Genomic DNA, 7,800 nt, shown 5'->3' with positions numbered 1-7,800 from the left:
TAGAATTATAGTGATTAATTCCTGTTCCCTGAGGATCGACCCGTACTTACCACTTTGTGGAAAGTCGGTTTTTATATTTTTGGTTGACGATTTTCCAAAGTTTTATTGAAAATAACTGTTTTAAAAAGAGCATTCCAAAATATCAACCAAATTTTGGCGCCGTTGCCGGGGAACGGCGAATTAATTACTTTATTTCTTAGAGTTTAATTTATTATTATTTTGTTTTAGTTAGTTAATTAGTTGTTTTCTTTTTAGTTAGTAGGATTAGTAAGTGAATATAGGATTAACATAGTTAGTAAATATAGGATTCACATATTGTTCTTTTTAGGATTCACTTAATTATCATTCTGCAAGGAGCGATTAGACAGGTGGGTTTTAGAAAAACATAGTTTGTGATTTCCTGTATTTATTTGTTTTAGCATTTTAGAATAGTTTACTTTGTTATTTAATTATTTAGTATAGAATTTTGACATAGCTATATAGCATATTTGTTTGTTTTTAGTTACTGTTATTTGCTTATTTACATTTTAGTATCTGTGCTAGTTTAATTTTTTTTAGTTAGGTCGTTTGCTTACATCTGGTCTTAGTACCAGTGTATGCAGGGTCGACGAGGTCTAGGAACCCCATTACACCCATTTGTTGACAACCCAGAGAGAATTTTACATTCTCATCGAAGTTCGACAACAATGGCTGACATGGATCCTCCACCTCCACCCCCAGTTCTTTCACGCCCTCTGCGGGAATACTTCATTCCCACAGACTATGTTCAGGCATCCTGCATTCGGAGACCCGATGTAGGAGCGCCACATTATGAGATTAAGGCCAGCATTATTCAAATGCTTCCATCCTTTTATGGCCTTAGTCATGAGGATCCCTACCGACACTTAGATGAATTCCTCGAAATCTGTTCTACTGTTAAGATACAGAATTTCGATGATGATGCGTTGAGGTTGACTCTATTCCCTTTTTCATTGAAGGACAAAGCCAAGTATTGGCTAAAGTCCTTAGATTCTGTAGAAATAGAGTCCTGGGATCAGTTGCAACAGGAGTTTCTTCGGAAATACTTTCCCATTGGTCGCACGAACCAATATCGTAGAGCCATCACTAGCTTTTCAGAGCTAGATGGTGAGCGCTTTCATGAGACCTGGGAGAGAATGAAGGATCTCCTCAGGAAATGCCCCCATCATCAGGTGCCGAAATGGCAACTGGTGCAGAGTTTCTATGATGGATTGTCTGACAAGAATCGTCAGATGATCGACTCTTCATGCGGTGGGACATTCATGCTGAAGAGCGAGGACGAAGCATGGAGGCTATTTGATACATTGGCCGAGAATTCACTCCACCATGCTTCGAGCTCTCATTCTGATAGAGCCACACCCAGCATTCAGAAGAAAGCTGGCGTTCTTGAGATTGGTCCATCTACTGCACTACAGTGTAAAGTAGACATGATTGCTCAGAAGCTGGACCAGCTTCTCTCAGGACCATCCACTACACAGCAGGTGTGTACTCTTTGTGCCAGTCCGGCACACGAGATCACTGAGTGCCCTTCAGCAGCTCAGTACCCTGAATTTGTTCAAGAACAAGTTCAGGCAGCTCAGGGTTACGTCAGACCGCCAAATAACCCATTTTCATCGACATATAATCCGGGTTGGCGTAACCATCCCAATTTTTCATGGAAGAATCCACAGTCTTCTATACAGATGCCTTCTTCCTCTCAGCCAGTTCGGCAGCCATCTTTTACTCAGCCATTTCAAAGACCGAACTATGCTCAGTCTTCTTCTTCTTCAGTTCCTTCCCCGATTCAGCAGGAGTCTGCCCCGCAGACATCTTTTGAGGAGAGACTTCTCCAGGCATTCCAAGAGGTGAAAACCTCTAATCAGAACGCCTTCGAGAAGTGTAGCCAGATTTTGAGCTCACATACGCAGTCCATTGCGAAGTTAGAGTCGCAAATGGGACAGTTAGCTGAGGCTATTAGTAGGAGACCCGAAGGTACATTGCCGAGTCAGGCTGTCATGAACCCGAAGGGTAAGGACCAGATGACTGGAGGCCTATTTCATACTGAGACACAGCAGCAGGCTAAATCAGTTATGGCCTTGAGGAGTGGACGTGAGTATCACGTTGAGAGTAGAGAGAAGATAGAGGAGCCAGAGACCATTGTTTCACCTACGTCGGCTCAATCACCATCCCCATCCCCATCATCACCTTCATCATCTTTATCCTCAGAGAAGAAGAAGGATAGGAGTGAGCCTTCTCGCAAAGAGGAGGAGCCAGCAGAGTATATCCCCCCACCACCCTATCCCAAAGCATTAGAGTCTCCTGGTTATAGAGGGAAGCAAGGTGCGAAGATCCAGGACATGCTTGATATCTTCAAGCATGTACAAATCAACCTACCTTTGCTCGATGCTATTCAGCAGGTGCCGACTTATGCCAAATTTCTGAAGGAGCTATGTACGCAAAAGAGGAAATCCAGAGAGCGAGTTCCTAACAGGGTCCATCTGACTGAGCAGGTGAGTTCAGTACTTCAGCATCAGACACCACCCAAGCTCAATGACCCTGGAGCACCTATCATTGCTTGTACTATAGGGAACATCTAGATAGAACGCGCATTGCTCGATCTTGGAGCAAGCGTGAACATTCTGCCCGGATATTTCTTTGATTCTTTCGGGTTAGGGGAGATGAGATCGACTCCGATTACACTTCAACTGGCAGATCGTTCCGTCAAGGTACCGAGAGGTGTCTTGGAGGACGTGCTAGTTAAAGTGGATGACTTTTATTTTCCAGTCGATTTCATTATCCTTGATATGGAAGGAGTAGACAGCCAGCACCAGACTCCGATTATTTTAGGCAGACCATTCTTGGCGACTGCCAATGCGTGCATCAATTGTAGAACTGGAGCCATGGATCTCTCATTTGGCAATAGGAAGGTAAAACTGAATATTTTCAATGCCGCGATGGGACCAGCAGAAGACATGGACTGCTTTCATGTAGACATTGCACAGGAGTTAGTGGAGGAGCAACCCGAGTTGTACATTACTGAGGATTCTTTAGATTTGTACCATATAGAGAAGAATAGCGGTTTAGATAGTGTAGATGTGTCTAGAGTGTCGTCGGAGAGACCACCTTTGGGAGCAGTCAGGGAACCCCTTCCACCACTTGCGGAGACCCCCGCCAAATCGTCGATCGAGTCGCCTCCGAAACTTGAGTTGAAACCCTTACCGGATTCACTCAAGTATGCATATCTTGGAGATGATGAGACTCTGCCTGTGATCATCTCGTCCTTGCTCACTGAAGAGCAGGAACAGAGATTGCTGACTATTCTTCGGGAGCACAAGGCAGCGATTGGATGGGGAGTTGCTGATCTAAAGGGGATTGATCCTTCATTCTGCATGCATAGGATCCATTGTAATGAGGAAATCAAGCCATTTAGGGATATGCAGAGAAGGCTAAATCCCAACATGAAGGAAGTGGTGAAGAAAGAAGTGGTGAAGTGGTTGGATGCCGGAATCATTTATCCTATTTCTGATAGTCAGTGGGTCAGTCCGATTCAAGTTGTGCCGAAGAAGTCAGGACTCACTGTGGTTGAGAATGAGAAGGGTGAGAGAATTCCGATGAGGACCACTACAGGATGGCGAGTCTGCATCGATTATAGGAAGTTGAATGTGGCAACTAGGAAAGATCATTTCCCATTGCCATTTATTGATCAGATCTTAGAGCGACTCGCAGGACAGAGCTACTACTGCTTTCTAGACGGATATTCAGGATACAATCAGGTAGCTGTCCATCCTGACGACCAAGAGAAGACCACGTTTACATGTCCTTATGGCACCTTCGCATTTAGACGTATGCCTTTTGGGCTCTGTAATGCCCCGGCTACTTTTCAGAGGTGCATGCTTGCTATCTTCTCGGACATGATTGATGATGTGATGGAAGTTTTTATGGACGACTTTTCAGTGTATGGCTCTTCTTTTGAAGATTGCCTCCATAAACTTGCTCGAGTACTGAGTAGGTGTGTGGAGACCAATCTCGTCCTGAGTTGGGAAAAGAGCCATTTTATGGTCCAGGAGGGGATTGTGTTAGGACACATTGTGTCCAAGCATGGTATTGAGGTTGACAGAGCAAAGGTGGAATCCATTTCTCGTTTGACTCCACCCACCTCTGTGAGGCAGATTCGATCATTTTTAGGGCATGCGGGATTTTACAGGCGGTTCATAAAAGATTTCAGCAAAATCTCTCGACCGCTTTGCACGTTATTGGAGAAAGACCAGCCCTTTGTTTTCGGTGAGGATTGTATGAAGGCCTTTGAGATTCTCAAAGAGGCCTTGATTACTGCACCTATTTTGAGACCTCCAGATTGGACTCTCCCATTTGAGATTATGTGCGATGCTTCTGATTATGCTATGGGGGCCATTCTAGGACAACGCATTGATAGGAAGCCCTATGTGATCTACTATGCGAGTAGAACTCTGTCTGATGCACAGATGAATTATACTACGACAGAGAAGGAACTACTTGCGGTAGTTTTCGCATTGGATAAATTTAGGTCCTATTTACTCGGTTCGAAGGTGGTTGTCTATTCTGATCATTCTGCATTGAAATATTTGTTGAATAAGAAAGACACCAAACCGAGATTGATTCGTTGGGTCCTACTACTACAGGAGTTTGATCTCGAGATTCGAGATAAGAAAGGAAGCGAGAATGTAGTAGCAGACCATCTTTCCAGACTGATCGTGGAGACCACGCAGGATCAGAGACCGATCAGTGATTCTTTCCCCGACGAGCAGATCATGTCAGTCAGTACATCGCAGTTACCCTGGTTTGCAGATATTGTGAACTATCTGGTTTCGAGGCAGATACCTGAGCATTGGAACAAGAATGAGCGTGAGAGGTTCCTATCTCAGGTGAGGCACTATTATTGGGATGAACCAGAGTTGTTCAAATACTGTGCAGATCAGATCATTAGGAGATGCGTTCCGGAGGAGGAATACCAATCCATTTTGAATTTTTCCCATTCGTTAGCCTGTGGAGGGCATTTTAGTAGTAGGAAGACGGCTGCAAAGGTTTTGCAGTCAGGATTTTATTGGCCCACACTCCACAGGGACGCTCATGAGTTCTGTAGGCGATGCCTGCGATGTCAGCAGATTGGAAACATGTCCAAGAGGGACATGATGCCCTTGCTACCGATTTTGATAGTCGAAATTTTTGATGTTTGGGGCATTGATTTCATGGGACCATTTCCGCCCTCATTCGGAAATTTATATATTCTGGTGGCGGTTGATTATGTGTCCAAGTGGGTCGAGGCTGTGGCCACCAAGACCAATGATCACAGAGTAGTGCTTAAGTTCATTAAGCACAACATTTTCAGTCATTTTGGAGTGCCACGTGCGATGATTAGCGATGGTGGCAAGCATTTTAGGAATGTTCAGATAGCTTCTCTGCTGAGAAGATATTCTGTCAATCATAGATTCACCACTCCATATCATCCGCAGACTAGTGGACAGGTTGAAGTGTCCAATAGGGAGATTAAGCGAATTTTAGAAAAGACAGTTCGTCCGGACCGCAAGGATTGGTCCCAGCGCTTAGATGATGCACTTTGGGCATATAGAACTGCATTCAAGACTCCCATTGGCATGTCTCCGTATCGCCTTGTATTCGGGAAAGCATGCCATCTTCCTGTCGAGCTAGAGCATAGAGCGTACTGGGCTATAAAGAGATTGAATTTTGACCTCACCCAGGCTGGCAAAGAGAGAGCACTGCAGCTCTCAGAATTAGAGGAACTCAGGAATGATGCATATGAGAATGCCAAATTATACAAGGCTCGCACAAAAGCATTTCATGATAAGCATATTGTCAGAAAAGTGTTTGAGCCAGATCAGAAAGTGTGGCTATACAATTCTCGTTTACATTTATTCCCAGGGAAGTTAAGATCGAGATGGACAGGTCCATACATTGTAAAAGAAGTATTTCCCCATGGAGCAGTGACATTATTCGATCCTATGACCCAAGGTACATTCAAAGTAAATGGGCAAAGACTGAAGCCATTCATTTCAGATGCCTTACAGGATGGTGAGTGTGAGATAGTGTATCTCACGAAGGCATGAAGATTCGACCAGAGGGATGTATGATATGTACATTATTTATTTTTCATTTCAGAGTTTTTTTTTATTTAGTATTTCATTTCACATGTGCTAATTTGTGTTTTGATGTATGCAGGATGAACTTAACAATTAGTGTATCAATTACCAGGTACAGAGAAGAGTTTTCAAAGAATTCAAGAATCAGAGGAAAATCAACTTCAAAAGCTCAGAGCAAATCAGGTTGTATCTATCCTTTCTCCCATATTTTTGTTAGTGTCTTTTAGTGTGCATTTGCATTACATTTTTATTCATTTTGTATGCCACTAGAGACAGTGTCATTCAAGCATGGGGGGGTGGTTTAGATGCATGCACACAAAAATACACAAAATTTTTTTTGTATGACTGGTAATCAAAGTAGGCATTTAAGAACAAAGTGTAGCATATATGATTGTTTTTGGCATAATCTAACAGTTTAAAAATTTTTAAGCCCCATAAATTTTTTTTCTGAACTGAATCAAATATAGTAGTTGTTTATGAGATAATTCAAAGAAAAGATAGTATTTGATTGTTAGAAAATGTTGAATCACTTTTGTATAAGTATGCACAGTATGTTTTGAGGAAGAAATAAGCAATGGAAAGATGTGTTTGAAAAATGAGTTTAAAAGAATAGAGCTACGTTTAGTTGTTGATGTATTCGTGAATCCTAGTAGTGGAACTCAGACACGAGATGAAGTGTTTGAGTGTCTTAACGAAAAGGATAACGAAGGAGATCATCTTCTTGTCTAAGTCTATATTTGTGGCCTTTGCAGTTCGAGTAAGTAGAATCTGAAGGGTGTTTTACACCTGGTGCCCCAAAGCCAACTGACTTGGGAGCCACCGGTTCGAAAGCTTGTTACATGGACTGCATAGAAAGCCTAAGAAATAGAGACATTGCACATGACAAGAGAAAGACTATACGTAAACTATTAGAATAGAAGGTCTAGTGACTCGAGCAATTAAGTCCGAGGGATACTCTGTATCTAGTGCCCTAAGGTCGGCCGACTTGGGAGTCACTGACCCAAAGCTCGCTACACGGGTCACGAAAACTGACTATTCGAAATAGTGCTCATATGAGAAGAATGCGCAAGAGATCAAAAGTTGAAAATGAAAGAAAAAGAATGTGCTGAATGAGAAAATTTTCATTGCTTAAGTATATGTGCATTACTGTGCAGAAAATATACAAGTGAGAATAAATGAGTAAAACATGAGAATACTTGATTTTCGGAGAAAAATCATGAACTAGCTACAATATTAGAAAAGTGAAGGAAAAGAATTTTTACTGTGGAGGCATGAGATTTTTAAACTTGTTTTGAGAATGTCAATTACATGAAATATTTGTTACAACTGCATTCTTAAGAGCCTAATATTTTTGAAAGATCATCCTTGCATTTTATTGATGTTTGTGGGTAGCATCGCTGCAAACCCTCACGAGACCTTACTCGTCCACTAGTGTAAGCTAGGGGTTTAAAGGGCTTGTTGCATACGCTAAATGCAACCGTGATTCCTACGAAAGTGAGGTAGTATTATGCATTCATGCTTAGCATTTCTTGTCTTCAGTGCATATCATGATTAGGGTTTGTTAAGGGACTAACAAACATTCAAGCATGGGGGTATTTGATGATGCATGAAATGCACATCATGTAAACAAGTTTTTCATGCGTTTTGTATCAAGTTTAAGGTTTTAAAC

General features: G+C 42.3%; 1 non-coding gene across 1 annotated transcript; it reads right to left on the bottom strand.

Annotated features, from left to right (window-relative positions):
* Positions 1 to 1,089: 1,089 nt before the first annotated feature.
* Positions 1,090 to 1,192, bottom strand: LOC149840327 (small nucleolar RNA R71). Its single transcript, XR_016431721.1, has one exon. It is a non-coding gene; the product is annotated as a small nucleolar RNA R71 (small nucleolar RNA).
* Between the last annotated feature and the right edge of the window lie 6,608 nt (positions 1,193 to 7,800).

Source organism: Nuphar pumila, chromosome 4 (genome assembly GCF_984573655.1).
Source record: "Nuphar pumila chromosome 4, dmNupPumi1.hap1.1, whole genome shotgun sequence".
NCBI lineage: Eukaryota > Viridiplantae > Streptophyta > Magnoliopsida > Nymphaeales > Nymphaeaceae > Nuphar > Nuphar pumila.
Note: the sequence above shows the minus strand (reverse complement) of the source record. Positions and strands in the feature narration are given on the sequence as shown.